This window comes from Emys orbicularis, chromosome 6, assembly GCF_028017835.1.
Source record: "Emys orbicularis isolate rEmyOrb1 chromosome 6, rEmyOrb1.hap1, whole genome shotgun sequence".
NCBI lineage: Eukaryota > Metazoa > Chordata > Testudines > Emydidae > Emys > Emys orbicularis.
The window spans coordinates 7721907-7744240 of record NC_088688.1 but is presented as its reverse complement, the minus strand read 5'-3'; positions in this window follow the sequence as shown (position 1 = coordinate 7744240).

The following is a 22334-nucleotide window of genomic DNA, read 5'->3' as shown; positions in this document are numbered from 1 at the left end:
GATTGAGACGGGATGTGGAGCATGCTTTCAGAAGTCTTAAAAGAGCAACACTCCAATGTGGGAAACCACAGAACCCAAACCACTAAAAAAGAAAATCAACCTTCGACTGGTGGTGTCAAACTCAGATGATGAAAATGAACATGCGTCAGGCCACACTGCTTTGGATTGTTATCAAGTAGAACCACTCACCAGCATGGATGCATGGCCCCTGGAATGGTGGTTGAAGCATGAAGGGACGTATAAATCTTCAGCGCATCTGGCACGTAAATATCTTGAAACACTGGCTACAACAGCGCCATGCGAATGCCTGTTCTCACTTTCAGGTGACATTGTAAACAAGAAGCGGACAGCATTATCTCCTGCAAATGTAAACAAACTTGTTTGTCTGAGAGATTGGCTGAACAAGAAGTAAGACTGAGTGGACTTGTAGGCTTTAAAGTTTTACATTGTTTTATTTTTGAATGCAGTTATTTTTTGTACATAATTCTACATTTTTAAGTTAAACTTTCATGATAAAGTGATTGCACTTTAAGTACTTGTACTTGTATTAAGTGAATTGAAAAATACTATTTCTTTTGTTTTTTACAGTGCAAATATTTATAATAAAAATAAATATAAAGTGAGCACTGTACACTTTGTATTCTGTGTTGTAATTGAACTCAATATATTTGAAAATGTGGAAAACATCCAAAAATATGTATATAAATTGTATTATATTATTGTTTAACAGCACGATTAATCGCGCGATTAATTGTGATTAATTTTTTTTTAATTCCGCGATTAATCACGATTATTTTTTTAATTGCTTGACAGCCCTCGTGCATATATTTGTAATCAAAATAAATATAAAGTGTACACTTTGTATTCTGTGTTATAATTGAAATCGATATATTTGAGAATGAAGAAAACATCCAAAAATATTTAAATACATGGTATTCTATTATTAACTGTGTGATTAATTGCGGTTAATTTTTTTAATTGTGCAATTAATTGCGATTAATTTTTTTAATTGCTTGACAGCCCTAATAGAAACATAATAAATGACAGGCCCCAAACCTTCTATTTTGCACATCACCGGTGGGATGAGGGAACAAAAAATAATAGGATATTCTAGCCCAGATTAGCAGTGTGCACATTTGCTACCAATGCACAGCAGTCATCACTAGCAGCCACATGCATGTTCTATATGAATATTTAGATAAGCATTTTTTTTTATTTTGTTACTTCACCTGGGCGAAGAGGAGGGGGTTAAAGGGTGAAAGCTGCAGTGTGGCGACGAAGCATAGCATTCCAATCCTTACCTTCACTTTCCTATAGAGCTACAGTAAGATAAATAGAGCAATATCCATATTTTACAGTCTATAAAATCCCAAACCTCTTTAAAAAAAAACAAAAAACCTTATGTGTATTGCATACACTTTCTAGCTTATTTATTAACATATCTTTATGCAAAATGTATATAGATAGGACATTTAGTTTTAGGTGTAAACCAATATTTACTTCTGGAAGCCACTCAAGTGTGTGTGTTTGTGGAGGGGAGGGGGTATGAAAGGAATCAGCCTTACCCACAAATAGTCTGCAAGACGGGGGGAAAAATCACAGGTTTGTAAAAAATACCCCTCCAACATCATCACAATTAAAAGCTTCATCAGAGATGTGGAAGTTTAAATATGCATGGGGATTGATCTACCATCTCTAGAACAGAATCTATATAGGATATAGAAAAGGGATGAGTAACTTGGACATGGGGGTTATTTGGGAAGGATTGTTAGAATGACATCTCCTTTGTCTGCCTTGTGTAATTAGGTTGCATGCTTTTCTGTCTCTCACTGTGTGTTTGTACAATGCTTAACACAATGGGGACCGTTATCTTGGTTGGGACCTCCAGCTGGTAATGTCATATAAGTAAAAATAAGAGTGCTACCCATTTCCTGAGATTTCTGACACTTTTGCTTCTGGGCACTTCAGGTTTTCTCCTGGGATTTTGGCACGTCAAGCTCTGCTCCTCAGAGCTAAAACAGAAAAGAAAAGAAAATGATCAAAGCTAACCTCCCCAGATACATACACTCTAGGACTTATAGGATGATTGCATTAGAATTGAGATCTGAACTTTGCAGCTGGCCCCTGTGGTTATAATGGGCCTAAATCCAAGCCCTAGTTCTGAACTCTTCGAACTGGGGGACAATTTGGATCCAGATCCAAAATTTGCAACATAGGTCAAAATATTTCAGAACTTTACAATTAAACAAAACAAACAAACAAACAAACAAAAAGCTTGGTTTGAATTTGATTCTAAAAAGGGGTAAAAGATTAAGAGAAAGGAGTCAGTGGGGTGGATATTTTTCTTTCCATGTCATCTATCTGTCTGTCTGCTGGTGCCAGTGACTATACAATCTAAGCACCAAATATAGGAATTGTGATTCCCAATGACATTGATTTGACCATAATAGACTATGAGGTTCCCCTCTGTTAGGTTTCCTATCTTCCTATCTTATACTTACTGTGGTTTATATTAATTAATTATTATTATTATTATTATTAGTAGTAGTAGTAGTAGTAGTAGTATATCTCATTCATCTACACTGAGTCTGAGAAGGCTTTGTAGCAAAGGAGAGCTCTGCAGGGTTCTCAGAAAATGTTTAGATGTGGGCTGACTCATTTTGATCTTTTCTGGTCAATCTTTTCACAGCTGACGGTCTTCCACCCTCCTGGGAGCTTGGTCCTCTTGGGAGGAGTATAGTCATCTCTGAGATCCAAGTATTATTGATATTATTATAATTTTTATATACGTATTTGTATTCTGAAAGCAGCCAAAGGTTCAAATAAAATTCAGGGCCCCATTATGGTGTGTGGAAGAGTATAGAGTTATATGGCCCCTAAATAAGTGGGCCCCAATCCAATGAGAATCTTAGAGAATAAGCCTTCAAATGTCTCTGCTTAGGGTCACCTGCTTTGGAACCCCCCCCCCCCCAAAAAACCTCATTTTCTCTAAAGTCATTCCTTCCCTTTCCTATGTTCAATGTCTCCCTTGTCTGGCTACTGAAACACTGAGCTGAGAGTTCTCCATAGCACGGGGGGCCATCACTGATTTTGAGACCCTTGGATTTAAGAAGATTTCTGTGCTTTGGCAGCAGTGTGTAGGTAATTTCCAAGGATTCAGAAGATAGGTGGTATATGTGCAAGTGATTTATAAATTGGGTCTTTAATCTCTACGTTGATTGTACTAAACACCAGATTAGGTTGATTGTTATTTTGAATTAGTCTCGTTATGTGATTAGAGTGGGGCTTAGAGATTCCCATTAAAATAGCTGCAGCTTAGAAAGGATTCTATACCATGCCAGGCACAAGAGAACCTTTCAACTAGTTAAACTTTGGGTTTATGCTGAAACCCTGTGTTCTCACCACCAACGTTATAAAGCCTTGTTAGGAGCCTATATATGTTATTTAGCTACTAATTCTTTAGCTCTCCGCTGCATTGAACAGCACTGCTAACAATCCCTTATCATTCATATCCCGCTACACCATGCAAATTGCTTGTTTTCCAGGATGCTCTGCATTTGTCACTGTGACACAGTAGACAGACAATTAAGTGAGGGAAAACTTTAATTCGGCTTTTTGGACTGTACTTTAGAATTAAAAAAGACTGCATACATTTACAGATTTTATTTATTGATTTATTTTCATCTACATATGCTATTCAGGATTTCCCCTTATAATTTGTTAGCACTAAGATCTGTGGTCAGAGGAAGAAAACACTCCTATTAATTACAGCACCCCAGAGGCACTGCCAGTGGGGATGTTATTTAGCTAAGGTTAAAGTAATTTGTAAGAGTTGTGTGCCCCTGATAAACAGCACTAAAGAGCTCCAAGCTCTTAGAGTTTGTTTCTGGAACTCAAGTATCACTGACAGAGTTGGGATCTTGGTAAAGTATTCTGGGTAATAGCTTGCAAATAAGCCTCCCAGTTCCTCATGTTCCGTACAAGGTGTAGCATTTAATAGAAGGAGCAGAGCTTTCTGCCAAGTTCTTATAGTTGTATCAGGTGTTGATTCTGCATTCTAAATGAAGATGGATCTCCGATAAATTCCACAGAACAAAACAGGACAATTCTTTCGCCAGCTACAGTCTCATGACTGTCACCAGGAATGGATTCAAAGCGTTGTGGTGGTCCTGGGGTTAGAAATCAGATCACTACACTACCACTTGGGCTGAAGGAGAATTCTTCTGAATTTCTGTTTGGCTAATCAGATCACATTGCACAAAGCATCCTATCTACATTTCTGCATGTGCAGGGCCTCTGTCTGTGATAATTATTATTCATTATTTATATTACTGCAGCAGCTAGAGACCCCACTGAGAGTGCAGCTGCATAGTGTTAGGCGGTGTACAAACACATCGTAAGACAGTCCCTGCCCCTAAGATTTTACAATCTAAATAGACAAGGCAGACAGACAGGGAAGAGGAAATGTTGTTATCCTCATTTTTACAGATTGGGAACTAAGACATTAAATGATTTACTCCAGGTCACACAGAGAACCACATGGAACCCACATCTCTAGAGTCACACTCCAGTGACTTCAATCACAAGACCAGATTTCCCCTTACAGGTAAAAGTAAATGCCTCAATCAAACAGGCAAGAGAGATTCATAGTCAATGGTGTATTTTAAATACATTTACAGCCATGCATTGATCCACCTGGAAACGGTTATTTTCACAATCAGTAAAGATAGTATCTTCATTTGTTTTCAGATGGAAGCTTTGTTTCCTGAGAATATAGCATAATCCGTAAGAAGGTGCAATTTCCCCAGTTCCATCCATGCTTGCAAGGACTTGGCTACTGATCTTTGTGCTTCTTGGCATAAGCTGACTATCAGTTGGATTCAGGAAGCAAACCTCACTTACTACACTATTGTCCAATTAGTTGACATAGAGTGGTTGCCCATAAAATGCCAACATTTGCCACAACACAATAAGTAATATGGTACTACAGTTAGTACAGGGAAATAGAACAGTGCATCAGATACTACATGTCAGTGACTGTTGTTAACTAGTGATATTTTAATGATGACCTATATTGGGATTTTAGGTCTTCATCAGAAACATCTAGTAGAGCTGGTCTAAACTCAGAATTTCCATTCTGCAGGAAATTCTGATATTTCTAAATTTGTTTTTGTTCTGAATCAGAATGATATATTTTTAAAATATCCTATGAAATAAAATATTCAACAAAATTTGTCATAGGTCAGTTGAAGCATTCTGTTTGGATAAAGTCACCGTGTTTCATTCTGATTTTGACTTATTAAAAATGTTATATTTATCTTATCATTTATATGATAATATTGTATAAAAATGGTATTCAAAACAAAAAGTCATTTTACAATGAAAAATCTAAACCTTCCGTTCAGATAGGGTGAAAAGTTTTGTTTATTTGGTGGGTTGGTTGGGTTTTTTCCCCTATTTTCCCCCCAAAATGTCATTAAGACCAATATGTTCTTGCAGAAAATTTTGATATTGACAAAACAACATTTTTCTGTGGAAAAAACAAGTTCTATTATGTCGCATTGGCGTTTGCAACAGACATGATGCAGCACTACTTTTGCCCATTTCTCTGTTCTTTTATGGCAGTTCCCATGTTCTTAAATCATAATGTGAAAAGGCAAATTCTGCAAAGAATATTTCCCTAAACCATAAATAAAACCTTCTGTAAACAGGTCTATGTAATCTTCCGAGTTTCAAGATAGTTCCCATTGTCTTCTCTCCCTGGCTACAGTTCATTACAAAATACAGCAATCACTCTCATGTTTCATTATTTATTATGTCCAGTGCTACTGGTAGATGCAACATGCAATTTCAGGCATCCAGCCTCAGAGATTTATGAGATAATGCAGGCCTATTTATGAGTGGGTTTGGTGATGGCTGATGCTCAAATAAAGAATGAGTTGCTAAGTTTGATATCCACCAGATAGCAGGATCATGCTGCAGGAGGGGGAAAAAATCTACACCTGCTCCATGTAAAACCATAGGGCCAAACCTTGGAGTCTTCAGTCTTTTCTCTGGGAAAGCTCCCTGGGAATGCTCTTTTGTTGTGTAAAGGCTGAGTGAAAATGGAGTAAGGGCTTCAGGATTTGGCTCATGCTTCAGTTTCTGACCTAGAGATGACATCATCACTTTGATGTCAAATAGTGCAAGGGACAGGAAGTTAGTCCTCCTGGATTTTATACCTGACTCTGTCACAGACGTTATTACCTTTGGCAAGACACTTAGCCTCTTGTTGCCTCAGTTTCCCCTTGTGCAAACCAGATATCAGAATACATGCATAACACAAGTCTGTTATAAGGATCTATTAGTTGCTACTTGTAAAGCATATTTAGATCCTGGTGGGGAAAGAGATGACTAAATAGAAAATATTATCTGACAAACAGCTTCTGTGTTTTACTCCAGAGGTGGCTGCATTTCAGTGACAGGTGAAGGGACACCTGTATATTGTGTAAAATTCTTCAATCTAATCATCTGCACAGATTTCCTTTCCCCCGTGTATATTTCTGGGGTATGTTTTGCACTCTTTCTGTGGGGAAACTCTCACTATCGTATTTGAAACTTCCACATGTGTAACACAGTGTAGGCTGACCATGGGTAGGCAAAGCTGCGCGCTAAAGATGCAGGTTCCAAAACAATATGCAGCAGGCACATAAAGACCACACTGCCTTTGTCTCAAAAAGTAGGAGGCAAAGCTTGCCAAGCCCACTCAGAGGTGCCTCTGATGGAACATGCCACACAGATCCAAAGTTCAGCTCAGAAGGGACAATTCGGATGATAGTTTGCAGATCAGCTTGTAAATGTTTGTGATCCTTCTGTGCAAAAGTTACGGGATAAAATAAGTATAGTTGTAGCCATGTCAGTCTCAGGATATTACAGAGACAAGGGGGGGGTCTTTCATTGGACAAACTTCTGTTGGTGAGAGAGACAAGCTTTCGAGCTACACAGAGCTCCTCTTCAGGTCCAATAAAAGTTGGTCCACTAACAGGTATTACCACACCCCCAGGACCCCTAGTCTCTCTAGATGAAATGAGTTCTGTTGTGGGCATTTACTAATTCACGGCCCAGAAATTGATGTGACCGATATGTTACCCGGGGTTCTTTCAACCCAAAGCTCTTGGTAACTTTTATTCTATGCGAGGAGGTCAGGAAATAAATCAGGGACGACACGGGCGTCCGACCGATAGATGGCTGGCACAAACAGGACAACACAAGAGTGCTTTCACTTAAAACTAAACTTTACTTAGACTCAAGCACTTACACACGTCCGCAACAAAATTAGTAAAACACCCCCAACCCTTGATAATTACCAAAGCTGAGTGTGGCTCTCAAGTGGCACAGTGGCAGCCCGTCTGTCGGTGGGGAACACAAGATGCATCCAGAGGGAGAGACCAGTCCCGAAGAGTCCCCCACAGGAGTCCCCCTAGCTCAAGCTTTCCCCCCTTATTTATACATTAGTAATAGAATGACATGTCGCTTAAAGAAAACTTATCAAGCAAACAGTTCCAATGGGAAAGCAAGAGGCTCCTTCTGATTATTGATTAACCAGGTGTGGGTTTTTCCAGAGCCTGCAGCCTTGAGACCCAAATAGACATTCCTGAGGGTACATCCTGCTCTTTTCAAATGCATGTATCAGCAACTTTAACACAATTTTTATCAGGAAGGATGCGGGGTCAAGCTGCCCTTTCTGTGGCACCCAAAACCCCCTCCCCTCCTGCCTTGGTCAAGCTGAGACTGCTGAATGGCCAATTTACAGCTTGCTGACTAGGCCCCCTTTAACAATAAGCCATAGTGGTTTCAAGCACTTTACTGGTTTGCCAAAGTCTCCCTGAACAGATACATTGGTCAAGAAGGAACACTGGTCAATATTTTGGCAGCACACTGTAATTTCCCTTAGCTCTTCTCGCATTTATTCCTTAAAGGAAGTTTGAAAGCATCCCCCAGTATTGCACAGTAGTTGACATGCTATCCCATGAAGCTCTGTGGCTGCTGCTGCTGCTGCTGCTGGCAAGGGCCACACAGCAATGTGCAATATTGCATCCGAGGCATTGGAGCAGCTGTTCCCCACATGGCTCCTTTATCGGGACGAGCCATTCTTCTACGTGAGAATAAAAGCAAGATGAAGGTACAATTGTTTACCCCATGGCAGAGCTTTCTGTGCAGCAGTGTGATCTTTGGCAAGGTGTAACAAATAGGTGTAAACATGAGAGGAAATGGGAGAGGGAGGAAGTAGATAGCAGGGATAGGAATAGGTAGATACATAGGCTAAAAGGGCCGGATTGACAAGATGGAGATAGGTGGCTAGGGACATTTCTCAACAGTCCTTAGTGGGGAAAGTGCCTAACTCGTATTGATTTCAATGGGAGGCAGCCACTGAACCAGTTTAAAACCCCCCCTTGATACCAAATGCATTTGTAGTAGCTAAATACCTTTGTAAATACAGCCCCAAATGTATTATCCTTAATATGAATAAAAAGGATAAGTAACATAGCTAGCATGATTGTTATTTCCTGGCATGTATGTAGTGCCGATGTATGTAGGCATAGATAGATATTTGCATATACTCTACATAGAAAGGGGAGAATTCCCCCAACACGGGATCTGTGGAGGACTGCTGTAAGTACATACACCCCTTCTTCATCAAATTCCAGTGCAGGGTATGTGGTGGGACCAGGGCTGGGCTGAGATGTCAAGGACAGGACGATGAGTCTCCTCAGCACATACTGCTCTCAAGAGCCTGGGCTGTTGCAGGCTGTGGAACAACCCATAGATTGTCCACAGGACGCTTCCATTAATTACAGCCCCCTGAGGCTGGTCTAGTTTATGCCAGAACCATTTCAGACCCCAGAGTAACTCAGAAGCTTCAGGGCATAAAAATGGCTTTAAAATCTTTTTTTCCTCACTTCCCTGGGCTGCACCGCCTGAGCAATCTCTGGACATTTGATATCAAGTTAATGAGAGAGAGAGAGAACTCAAGTTAATGGAAGTTGTGGACAGGAACAGGCCCTTCGACAGTAAGGTAGGAGACAAATATCCCGTGCCTTCCGAAAAATTGGTGTGTGCAGTGGGAAGGGGGATTAGAGGAAGGAAAGAAGATGAATCACCCGGCTAGAGACCTTGTGCAATGCAAGCACGTTCCACACTTTTGTTTCTTAATAAAATCCACACAAAAATCCCCAGGAGACTCAGGGAAGGGAACAGAGAGAGAGCAGGGGCAGCATCATTTTGAATAGGTTCATTCAATTTATGAATGGAGCACATTTTTTTGACAAAAACCCTGGGCTTCTTGAGAGGTGAAATAGGTAAAGGAAAATACAGTTCGGGACCATTAATTATGCTTTCTTATTGAGTATATAAATTTGATGTCAAATGGGCCTGGCTGAATGGTATATATTTATTTCAAAAATATCATTTCTGTGAGGCATTGCTGCATCATCCTATTGATTTAGGTATTTTTGTTATTGTGCTTGATGCTTTTATGAAAGGCAGGCTATTAACAAACTAAATTGAAAAACTAGTGAGTCAGACTTTTCTCAGATGATCCTCAGAGCTGCCTGCATGCAGCTTTAAATTGGAAAATACTGTAAAAGACTTATTTTAATGGGACAGTCTCCTCTTTGCAATCCATAAACCTTATTTGTTGTTAAAAAAAATACAAGATAGAATTCTCATGCTCCAGTGCAAGCCGTCTATTTTCCTCTCCTATCTATAAAAATGTTAATCTTTTCATTTCAAAGGGTCACTATTTTTGACCTTGTTGGACGCTTGTATTAAAATCCCGTGTAAAACAAGGTCTTCTTAAAAGAGCAACACAGAATATTCTGTGCTCATGCAAACGGCAGCCAGGAAGTGGCTGCTTGCTGCTTTCCTTTTCAAACATGGCAGCACCACCAGAGCTAGGGGTGGGTGGATTTGGTTCAGAGGAAGCAAAGAACCAAGGCTGAATATTTGTGGCACCACTTGGGGTTTCCCTCCTCTGGCTCCCCAACTTGAGGGTTTCATGCTGAGTTTCCTGTCCAAGAAAGACAAAAACTCAAAGTGAAATTAATCAAAATGCTAACGTTTCACCTGGTTTCTATGGGGAAGTATGTAGCTCTCCATGGCATAGGTCACCTGAAAGGCTTTAGTACCTTAGTGAATGCTAAAGGGTCTCATCCTGTAGCCCTTGCCAACATGACAAAGACAAATTGGTCAACCATATAGCTACTGACTCCATTAGTCCATTGGTGCAAGTCATGAAAAAGGAAGGATAGCATTGTGATTTGGGGACTAGAGTACAGTTCAGAGTATCTGGGGTCATTTCATGGCTCTGCCACAGTCTGCCTCTGTAACCTGGGGCAGGATGCTGGATCTTTTTGTGCCTCAGTTCCCCACCTGTGAAATGGGGATAATAATTCTGTCTTATCCATTTAGATTGTAAGCTGTTCACAACAGGGGCTGTCTCTTCCTACATCTTTGAACAGGGCCTAGCACAATGGACTGCTGATCTCAGTGAGGGCCAATAATAGGGCTTCTGTTTGTTTGGTGTTAACCAATAAACACTGATACAACACCCCCAATAAAATAAAATAAAATAAAATAAATGTTTATCCAGTAATCACCAGAAAAAAAACACTAACATGTAAGGGCTTGTCTACATGGAGCAGTAATATGGGCTACTAATCGGTCTGTGTAGACTCTGCTGGTATGCATTAAGTGCTCCCTAGTTTACTTTTTCAATTGCATTTGAAACAGAACTAAGTTAAAGCGCACTAGAGAACATTACGAAAAGATTACACTTCACAACATATACTTCTGTAATGAGCTGTAAAAAGAGAAGCCTCCAAAACTTCCAATTCAAAATTGCTAAAAATAACCTCCCAAAGTGAAATTAATAAACTAAAAAAAAAGAAACCCTACCAATAATTATATGAATATTGACTTATTCCATGACCACATCCCAAGTTTTACCAAAGACAAGTAAATTTACCATAATTTGGGAGAAAGAGAATGTTTTGCATGTTTCTATTCATTACTTGGGATGGATGTAATATGCAAACTAGACTCTTGCATCCAGCTCAAAACAATTGTCTTTCTGGGATCTGAAAAAGCTCTCACTTGAAAACAAATTCCCACAGTCCTATGCATGAAAATTTCAGCCGGGATCAGATGGGAAATTACTGAAATATTGCAGGAGTTCCAGTTTGAGAGGAAGAAATGTCAGACATTTCAGAGGAGAGCCTAGTCTTCTTATGAGATATCCTGCCCAAATTTCCAAGTCATACGGGTTTGGCTTCTGAGTGCTTCTCTGAACCAAACTAATTCTCAAAACTTCACATCACTAGTTGAAAAAATAATAGTTTGTGTCACTCACTGTTCTGTATCTGTTATTGCCTGAACAATAAGAGTCTGCTATACCTTGAAGGGTTTGCCTTTTAATACGGGCTGTAGAGGTTTGGGTGTGTATTTATCAAAGTCCTTGGTTCAGGTCCCCATTGGTAACTAACATACTTGGGAAGAGCTCCTTCTATTGAGGGAAAGTCTGTTACTCACACTATAGCTTTGGAGGTCTCAGTGATGATCATGGTTATACTTGTTTCATAGAATCATCAATATGTTGGGCTGGAAGGGACCTCTAGAAGTCATCAAGTCCAGTCCCCTGCGCTGTGGCAGGACCACATATACCTAGACCACCCCCGACAGGTATTTGTCCAACTTGTTTTTAAATGCTTCCAATGATGGAGATGTCACAACCTCCCTTGGAAGCCTGTTCCAGAACTTAACTACCCTGATAGTTAGAAAATTTTCCCTAATATCTAACTTAAATCTCCCTTGCCCCAGATTGAGTCTATTATCTCTCGTCCGACCTTCAGTGGACATGGAGAACAGCTGCTCCCCATCCTCTTTATAACAACCCTTAACATATTTGAGGACTGTTGTCCAGTTGCCCCTCAGTCTTTGCTCAAGACTAAACATGCTCCGTTTTTTCCACCTTTCCTCAGAGGTCAGGTTTTCTAAACCTTTTATCATTTTTGTTGCTCTCCTCTGGAATCTTTTCAGTTTGTCCACATACTTCCTAAATTGTGGTGCCCACAGTTGGACACAATACTCCAGTTGGGGTTTCACAAATGCTGAGTGGGACAATTACCTTCTGTGTTTTACATATATTTTGTTTGCACTTCTATGGTGTCTTTCAGCCAAAGATTTAATAAGTGATTGACACAGGTTAATAAATTAAGCCTCGTACCACTCACGTGGTAGGTAAATATGCTGTAAGAAACAGGCTGGTATGTATATGTAGGACTGCCATTAGTTGGTTCAAATTAGAATGGCCCGATTTTGTGTCATAGGTCCTGTACCTCTAATGGCTGAGGGTGATTCTCCTCTTTCTTAAGATGGATGGCCTTATATTTTTGAAGGGGGAAGATTAGTGTTCAGCCCCACTTCCAACATGAAGTTCTGAGTACCCATGGCATAGAATACAGTGACAACTAGCTAGCCCATGAGTTTGTTGTTATCCCCATTTTACAGAGGGACAAATTAATATATACAGCCGTCAACACTTAGGAAGCTGGCCATTTCCCAGGCCAATGTTGCCTGATGACTGGCTTATTACCAAGGTTTCCCCAGGTCTGTGTAGGAATGCTGTGGTCTGTGACCTCTAAAAGAAGAAGTTGACTAATTAGTCCTGATTTTGGTCTTGCCTCACCCTCCCTCAGACTTTTAGACTCAGTCTGAGGCTTTTCTGGGATTTCTCAGGCCTGCATCCAAAATGTTCGGATGTTCAGTACTGTGACTGGGAAGGAGATCTGGACAGAAGAGTAATAGAGAGATGAATCCAGTTTAGGAAAGAAGAGTGATCTAGAGACGTTGAGACCCCTTGCTCTCTAGTCACTTAAAATCAGGGAACATAAACATATGGATATTTTTGGGAATGCTGGTGAGAGGGCTACAGGGCCCAGCTAAGATGAAATGGGGGATCAGAGAACTGGGAGGAGGGTACAAACATTGTGGAATTTAAGAAGGAGACATCCAGTTGCCCTCCCTAGGAAAACAGAGGGGCTGTCTGTGAAGCTGCATCCTGGGGGAAACAGAATGTGGACATTGACCAGTATTTCATTGGGAGAGGGCGGCACACAGGGAGTGTGTGTGTGGAGTGGGGTGGAGTAGGATGGAGGAATGCAAGGGGCCTCTGATGTGTGCAATGCGCTTGGCCTACAGAGGCTATGAAGTGTGCGACTCTTCACTATATGTAAATTAGTAACTATGCTTAGGAAACTCAATGTATACTCGCCCTTAGGCTTTTTGAGGACTCAGCGCAGACAAGGCAGGAAGGTCTGTGCAGCCCCCATATCAAAAATGAGCCCCTCTACCCGAAACAACTCTCCCCCTTCTGGATCCACTTCCTCCCTCTGCTCCAATGAGCAACAAGTGGGCGAGTAACGGAAGCTCTGAGCTGGGCGTTGGGCGGACCCATACTGCAAAGACATCCAGCTGCCACTCAGAGCTGTGGGGAGCAAGGGATTAGGGAAAATTAGCCCATTCAGTGGACTGTCCCTTTAAATAGCAAGGCCAAGGTTAGGGTGATGTGTAATATTCTATTTTAAAGACAGGAGGAAGAAGTAGGAATCTAAACTGGGCAGGAGTCTTTTGTTGAGGGGCATACAGAACTCTTGATTAGAGCTGGTAGAAACATTTTAGGTTGAATATTAGGAAAAACTATTTCACTAGGAGGGTGTTGAAGCACTGGAATGGGTTACCTAGGGAGGTGGTGGAATCTCCATACTTAGAGGTTTTTAAGGCCCGGCTTTATGAAGCCCTGGTTGGGATGATTTAGTTGGTGTTGGTCCTGCTTTGAGCAGAGGGTTGGACTAGATGACCTCCTGAGGTCCCTTCCAGCCCTGATATTCTATGATTCTATGATTTTAATCAATTTTTTTGAATGAAAAAGATATATATTTTTGTCAAAATTCACACATTTTTAAAAAGGGTTAATTTTGATTAAATTTTGTTTAGTAACTGCTGCTTCCCTCTCCCCCAAACAAAGTGTTTTGATAATGTCAAAATGCCCCACTTTGACATTTCCTGAATGTAACATATTGTTGTTTTGTTGTTTCAGAATGTCTTTCAGAACGTTTTGTTTTGACATTTTCTAAACTAAAAGTTCTGGGTTTCCGGTTCAAAACAACTTGTCATTTTGAAATGTAAGCTAATTATAGCTTTAAAAAAAGTTTATAAAAAATAGAAAATTGGTCAAAATCAAAACAAAGTGTTTCAAACTTCTCAAAACCAAATGTCTCGCTTGACATGAACCAAAATTTATTTCTGGATTTTCAGTTACCACAAATTTTCTCATTTTCAACTGTTCATCCCAGTTCAGGATGAGGAAATTTTCAAATCTCAAAAATTTTATGGGATGGAAAAAAAGGGTCCTACCCAGCTCTGGTCCTGAATTGCAGTCTCCTGCTTTAACCACTACCTATTGAAAAAAGGGCAAAGAGTACCTGCTACAAAGCATCTGCCTCTTCTGTAAGGCAATGCTTCGGAAGTAAGTATCCTGCCAAAAAGCACAAAGATGTTTTAAACAAGGGGAGGTTTTTCTTGATAGGAAATGGAAATAGGAGCCAAGATGAAGTGAAATTCTTTCAGCAGTAGCGCATTGACCTGTAGCACTGTATTACGGGAATTATACTGTACAAGTAAAAGAGAAGAAATCGCTTAAATGGCAGCCAAGCCCCAAGGGAAAACCAACTTCAGTAGTAGACTTTAACTCAATTTCAGCTCCTTTGAGGTCAAATCTACTTCAGTTTTGCCTGGTTTTTACTCTTCCCCCCCTTCCTCCCGCTCCTGTACTGACATTTATTTTGAATGGCATCCTCACATCTTGTTTAATATTTTTTTATTAAAGCAAAAAAAAAAAATCTCTCCTTCCACCATCCTCTTCTGCTTGAAGATGAAAGGTAACGGCTTCACTCATCTTAAAAGGGAAATAATAATAATATCTTCCATTTAAATAGTGACTTTCATCCTGAAGGATCCCAAAGCAGATTATATATAAGGCCAAATCCTTGTCTCAGTTACAGGACTACGTATCCAGAGTCATTCCATTGCAATCAACAGCGGTGCGTCGGATTTATCCAAGTTTAAATGACCATAGTATTTGATCTTAAGGAGGTAAAGCTATCATGAAACCCTTTCCTTAATTGTGAAGACAGCAGCTGATGAACAGCACTCAGCATTTCTATATAACCCGCTGGTTAGTTAGACCTCTCGGTGCCTGATCTGAAGAAGATGTGAGTCTGTTACCGTTCTACCATGAGCACCTTTCCTTTTTACTCAAACTGTAACAGTTCAAGCTTTAGCTTAGGAGTTTGCTGGTTCAATCCCCCACATCAGCCCAGATAGCAGCTGTCACGTAAGTGAGCGCTCACCTGGCATTTGAACTGCTGTGGGTCTCAGGTGGTTGGGACAAGTTCCTCTTAACCAGAAGAAGGATGTAATGCAAAGCTGAGTGTGGGTGCTGAGGGTCCACCACTGGGCCTGACCCACAGAGGCTATGAGACTGTTACAGCCCCTGCTAGAGAGCTTTGCCTCCATGGCCATGTAACACATGTTAACCGGTAAGTTGCGATTACACAACAGTTCAGGGAAGGCAGCAAAGAAACACACCATACACAATCGAAACTGTGGGCGGGAGGGGGAATGATCTAGGCAAGATGTATTTATTAGAAATGATCAGAATTATTGTGACTTTTTTTGTGAACTTTCATTTCTATTTCTGTCTATATTTTCTGACCATTTCTATTAATCATATGAATTGGAAAAGGGGCAGGACTCTCGGGCTAGCATACCTGCTTTTGGAAGGGGTGCCATGGGATCCTGGATGGTCGGTGTCATGGTTACAGGACACCTGCACCTCTGAGCTCTTTCTGAGTGCACCCCCACAGGTGTCCGGCCTTGTGCCTTTGCCTCTCTGGGATGGAATTCCACCATTCTCCCACTCTTAGACTGGGCCCTGGGCAATAGTGTCCCAAGCAGGCCCACTTGGGTTTGGCACCTCTGGTTCTTCCCTTCAGGAGTCTGTGACCAGTGGTGGATACAATGACACGCAAGCCTTCTTAAACCAACATACTGTTTATTAAACCACAGGCAAAAAAGCGTTTAGAGAAAAAGTATTTAAAACAACAGTCTACATGGCTCACCATCCCATGACGGTTGTATTACAGAGCAGCTCTAATTCCGTTACAGTCAGCATCTCGGTTCCATATATCTATTTATTAGGACACCAGCCTAGGACTTAGGAGACCTGGATTCGATTTCCTTCTCTGCCACAGACTGCCCCCGTGAGCTTGGGCAAATTATTTCGTCTCTCTGTGCCTCAGTTCCCATTTTGTAAATATGTTGATAATAGCACTTCCCTACCTCTTGGGGGTTTTGTGAAGATAAATGCATTATACATTGTGAAGTGCTTGGAGATCTACTGTTGAAAAGTGCTAATTATTATTCTTACATTAAAGAGCATTTTATGAAGCCTAATATTATACTAGGGCAGTAGATGGGTAGTGAGTGATGCTCCCTTGGAGGTGGATAGGTCACTAGACTGAAAGTGAAATTCCAGATCCATAAAGGTATTTAGGCTCTTTACTTTCTTTCTCTCTCATACCCTGAGATCAACATGGCTGAAATAACAGCTGCAAACAATTGAAATAAATGGAAGTTAGGAACCTAAATCATTTTGTGGATCTGGGACCTAGTGTCTCATCCCAGCTCTACGACTAACCTTACTGAAATCCCTTCACACTGTTCTGTTTCCAATCATTAAGGCTACAATTATGTCAGGGAAGTCACGGAATCTGTAACTTCAGAGACCTCCGTGCCTTTTCCACTTCAGCCCCGGGACAGTGGGGCTGTAGATGTCAGCTGGGTGGCCCCCCGCAGCTCCCAGCCACTGGGCAGCAGGGGAACCCCAGAGCTCCTACTGCTGCAGGAGTAGGAGTCCCCCGGACTCCCCCGGAGTTCCCAGACACTGAGTGTAGCAGGGGGATCCCGCAGCTGCCCAGCCACCATGGGCAGCAGTTGCTGAGCTGCCATGGGGGGACCTTTCAGCCACGTGGGCAGCGAGGGGACCCCGCAGCTGCCAGACATCGCGGGCAGTATGTGTGGGGGGACCCTGGAGCCCCAGCAGCTGTGGGTGCTGGACCCTCCTCCCTCCCCATTTTGTCAGGGATATTTTTAGTAAAATTCAGGGACAGGTCACAGGCGTTCGTGAATTTTTGTTCATTGCCCGTGACCTGTCCATGACTTTTACTAAAAATATTCATGACAAAATTTTAGCCTGACACCATCTTAAATATTGTCTTTTCTATTTACACTGTAAACTCTTGGGGAAAGGAATTGTCTCGTATTGAGTTTTTGGCCAGTGCCTAGCACGATGGGGCCTTGCTTTTGGATGGGGCTTAGGTTCGACTGTAGTGGAAATACCTATCTGTCCACCACCACTTCTTCCTGGAGGTTTCCCATCTTCAAACTAGAAAAGCACAACTCTGCTTTGCTTATAAAACTTGACAAGATCTCAGCCTTGTATGACTGTGGCATCTGAGGCCTGGAGTTTCCTATTGCTGTTATACAACCCAAACTCCAAATATTTGTAGTTGTGAATCTTGAATACTTAAGGCTGGCTGCTGCTCCAGAATTCTTATCTCAACTCCACAAACTCTTGATTTGAGAAATGGTTCTCTGGACGCCTCCGGAGACCAGGGTTTCTCATGATAAGTCTGTGTAGCCAATGATTTTAATTGATTGTTCATTTATTGTGTGATGTTATGATTAACTAACCTGTTATGTCGTATATAATCATTGTATGCTAAATAGAGTTAAATTGTAGGATTATAGAAATATAAGCTTGATTAAGAGTTAGAAGGGATAAGTATGCATTAGGTATCTAAGTAAGTAGGACTGAAACGCAAGGCCTACAGGCTGAGGCCTGTAAGATTTTAGCTTAGCCATACTAGGCCATAGGCTTAAGAAATGCTTGACATAAGTAAATGACTAAAGAATGACCCTATATCAGAAGATTACAGGAAAAGGTGTACCAATAGGTGATATTGCAAAAAATTAACAGTAAGAATATTTTTTTTCCTTACAAGATCCCGGTAGTCACATTTTTCTAACACATGCCCTAACCACAGTGTGCACTACGTGCATAAATGTTAAATAGGTATAGTCGGAATCACATTATAAAAAGAGGGTCCCCAGATTAGGAAAATTTAGCTCCCTATGGGAAACTCCATCAGGAACTATCCCTCTACTGATGATCAATCCATGAGAGACCCATCAGACCCTAACACTATTTAGGAGTAGGTGCGTATAACAATATTTGTAACTTGTGTATAGCTCTATATAGAATTTCGATATGCTTGGGTAATCATGACTTTAATTGTAACTTTCATAAAACTTGTAAAACAGACTAGACCGTGTACTTGTAAATGTATGTGTGGTCACTACCCTTTGTCTTTATGTGTTCCTAGAGACTCTAAATCTGAAGCAAATAGCAGAGGTGACTTTCACTCTGTTAAACTTGAAACTGTAGCCACTGTGGAGCCGAAACCATGGTAGTGTAATAACACATTACAAAAGTCACTTTAAATAAAGTTAAAGGCTACATCTGATACTTTCTTCGGGCCAAACCTAGTACACAACATTTCCATGTGGAAATTAATCCCTATGTCATCATGGGGTTATCAGGGTTGCCCAGAGTATTATGGGATTAAGCCAGGCTCCACCCCTCTTTTACTTCCTGGTTTGTAAGTAGGTATTTCCCTTCCTAGTTGTGATGTGGTTGAGTAAAGCAATAAATTCCCAGCTTGCTGTGCTTTGAGTAGGGTGTTGGTTTTTGTCACAATGGGTGGTCTACTTATACCCCCTCCCCTTCCATATGAATGGAACTTTGTTGAATTTGCAGAAAGGTTTGGATCAAGTTCACTTTGGGATCGACACAAAAGTTTGAGGGGTTATAAAGGAGGATTTATATGATCCAGGAAAATTGGTTCAGTCATCCCCAGCTATAGATTGTGTGAAATTCACGGTATCGTGTAGCTAGCTCCTGTATAAATAGATTGTACATTTACAAAGGAAAGGATTAAAACCTTCTTCCTTAACTACAGACTGTAATTCATAGCAGGATAACCTTGTAAAGGATCAAATAGTAATGGGGGCAGTAAGGGCTTAGCGCACAGCACAGAAGAATAGCATGGTTTCATGCTTTCTAATGTACAGCCCACAAAGAATGCTGCAGTATGAGTCCTTTCAGAACCCGGGAGCGGATGGGTAGGAGATCATTGTTTTGGGTTTGAATCCTATAAAAGCTTACTCCTGCAAGCCATCTATTCTATCTATCTTAGGTACTTATATAGTGCCACATTGCCATAGTATCTGAGTGCCTCTCAATCTTTACCGCCTGTGAAGTAGGGCAGTGCTATTAGCCCCATTGTACAGATGTGAAAACTGAGGCACAGAAATCTATGTGACTTGCTCAAGGTCATATAGGAAGCGTGTGGAGGAGTAGGGACTTAAACCCAGGTCCTAGATTAATGTTCTCATCACTTGGCCATCTTCTCTTCCATTGAAACCAGTGGGACCACTCACCTTAGTAAGGACCACTCACTTGCATAAGGACTGAAGAATCCGTCCTTTTATTAATACTGCAGAGGTTTTATAGCACTTCTGCCAGGTAATGTTCAGAGACTTCCCCTTGCTTACCCCACTCCTGAACGGGTGAATGTGCCCCCACCTTGCTTTTCAGCCTCCTTATTTTGTGATGTTTCACTGCTGGTGGCTTGGTGTCAGTGATTCAAATCCAAAGTCATTTTCTCATAGCTTCATTGTTTCAGAGTGAAATTGAAGGAGGGACTCCAGCTGTTTATATGCAATATGCAGCAATTATGAAGTTCATTTCCAGAACCCTTCTGTAACTATGGTAACAGGGGTAATGCTGTGAGAATAAAGGCAGGTTCTACATGTAGTTACAGTAAGCCAAACTTTGGGTTGAATTTTCATCCTTTGATGCATGTGTGGTACTCCCATTGAACCCCCCCACCCCCACCCCAGACATTAGCAAAGCAACATGTTAGTGTAAAGACAACGCAGAGTTTCTTACTGTGCTTGCATGAGCAAGCTAGTTTGGAGCAGCTATTTATAAAGAAATGGAGATATAGCACATTGTCAAAATGTGTCATGTTCCCCTCTAGTGGCTGATACACCAGAGGATAGCAGCCGGTTATCACCACCAGTTAACAGAGTTGTTCCTTAATTCTGGCATTTCCTAACTTTTGGGTGCTTGACTTTGACTTTGAAACCTTAGTCATGTTCTTCTACTCCATCCGCCTCTCTCCACGGCCTTCTCCTTGACCCCTCTGCATTTCAATCAGGCTGTTTCCTCCTCTTCCACTATATTGCCTGGAGCCATCACGGGAGCACTGACAGGGCTGGGAAGACAGTGACCCTGCTCTCAGGAATTGCAGCCCTTGGATGGATTAGGCTCAGTACAGGTGGAATATCTGGAGTTTGTAGCTATCAAACTGTATCCTATCTAGCTTATAGGTTTATGCTGTTGCCCATCACCGTGGTATCTGAGCACCTTCCGTATAAAACAATATCAATAGCTAAGTCCCTAGCAGACTTCATTGACTTTTCTGCTTGGGGTAAGGGATTTTTTGGGGGTGCGGGGAAGGGAGGAAGAGGTTGGGAGATGTTTGGGAGAAGAAAATGTTCTTCAAATTGTGAGCATCACTAATGATAGAAAGGCTTTCTCAAAGAGAAAGACCTTGCAATGTTTCCTGAAGATGGTCGGACTCTGGATTTGCCTTGGAAGACTGTCCCATAGCCAGATCCCTGACAGAGAATGTTTCATCCTGGGCTTTGAGATCTGCATTCTCCAGAAGCGCACAATTGTTGCAGTAGTTCACAAACCATAATACAGACTTTGATGTAGCTGAGGCTTGAACCATTAATTGCTTTGAAAATCGGAATTAATCAGGCATCAGAAATTGACTGGGAGTCAGTGTGGGATCTTGGAGGATGGGACAGATGTGCCAGTGTCTATTGAGTTCTCAACAAGTTTCAAACTGAGATTTTTGGAGGTCTATACATTGGCCATATTTGAATTTGTTTTTATGTGAATAGTATATGGCACATCCCTGGCACCAGAGCAACCCCCGTGTCCAATTTCAAGTCCCAGCTCCAAAGCATGGAGGCTCTAGAGTTTCTAAACAAAACAGTTGTAAGAATCTTTTTAAATGGAAAACACAATGTATTTTCTCTAATTCCATTCTCAGAAACAGCTCAACCATTTTTTCTAAAACTTTCCCAAAACATTCAGCCTAAGGCAGACCCCCAACATGGCAAATTTCAGCCCAAACCATTAAAATTTGACAACTCAAAACAGTGTCTTATAATGGAAAGTGTTGCAACCTTAACTATAAACAGATCTGCTTATAATCACTGCCCTCTACTGGTAAGAATCAGAATTGCTCATCAGTATGTCATAGATCCCATAATTATAATAACTAACAGAGGTTCTGCTTTAGCTCAGGTGGTTGACCTAGGTGCTACCCCAGTGAGATTCTAAATGATCACTGCATTCTGTTGTTCATATTCATAATTAATTAATTAATATTAATCATTTTATAATATTAGCACCCAAAATGAGCTAGACCATGATATAGATAATCACTACCTAAAGGGTTTGCAAATTATGAGCTAGATTGTGTCTTTAGGCATGGCCCTATTTGACAGGTGGCACTATCCCACTCCACCTCAGGAATAGCCCTGGGAGACCCCTCTCAAACACAAGTCCTTCCCTGCTGCCTCCTTGCTGTCTTGGGCTTAAACCAGCAGACAAGTCCTGTTATAGTAGGAATCACCAGGTTGTGCTGTTATACATAAGTTTAACAAGTTATTTTTCGTAGTGTGCGAGCAAATGTTCAGTTCTTGGATAAGTGCTTGTATTGGTCTTTGATCTGTGATGAATTTTGTTTGGAGCAGCTGTGACAAGCCTCAAAGGATTTTGCTTTCTGCCTTAGTCTCTCTAATTGGAGTCAGTTCTTCCTGGGAAGTGTGCTTTGGTGTTTGGCCTGAGAGCTTTGAAAGAGGGCATTGGCTAAATGCTGTTTGTAAGCACCTCTGTTCAAGGACTGGTCTATATGTGTAAATCAGTGGCTCTCAACCTTTCCAGACTACTGTACCCTTTCAGGAGTCTGATTTGTTTTGTGTACCCCAAAGTTTCACCTCACTTAAAAACTACTTGCTTACAAAATCAGATA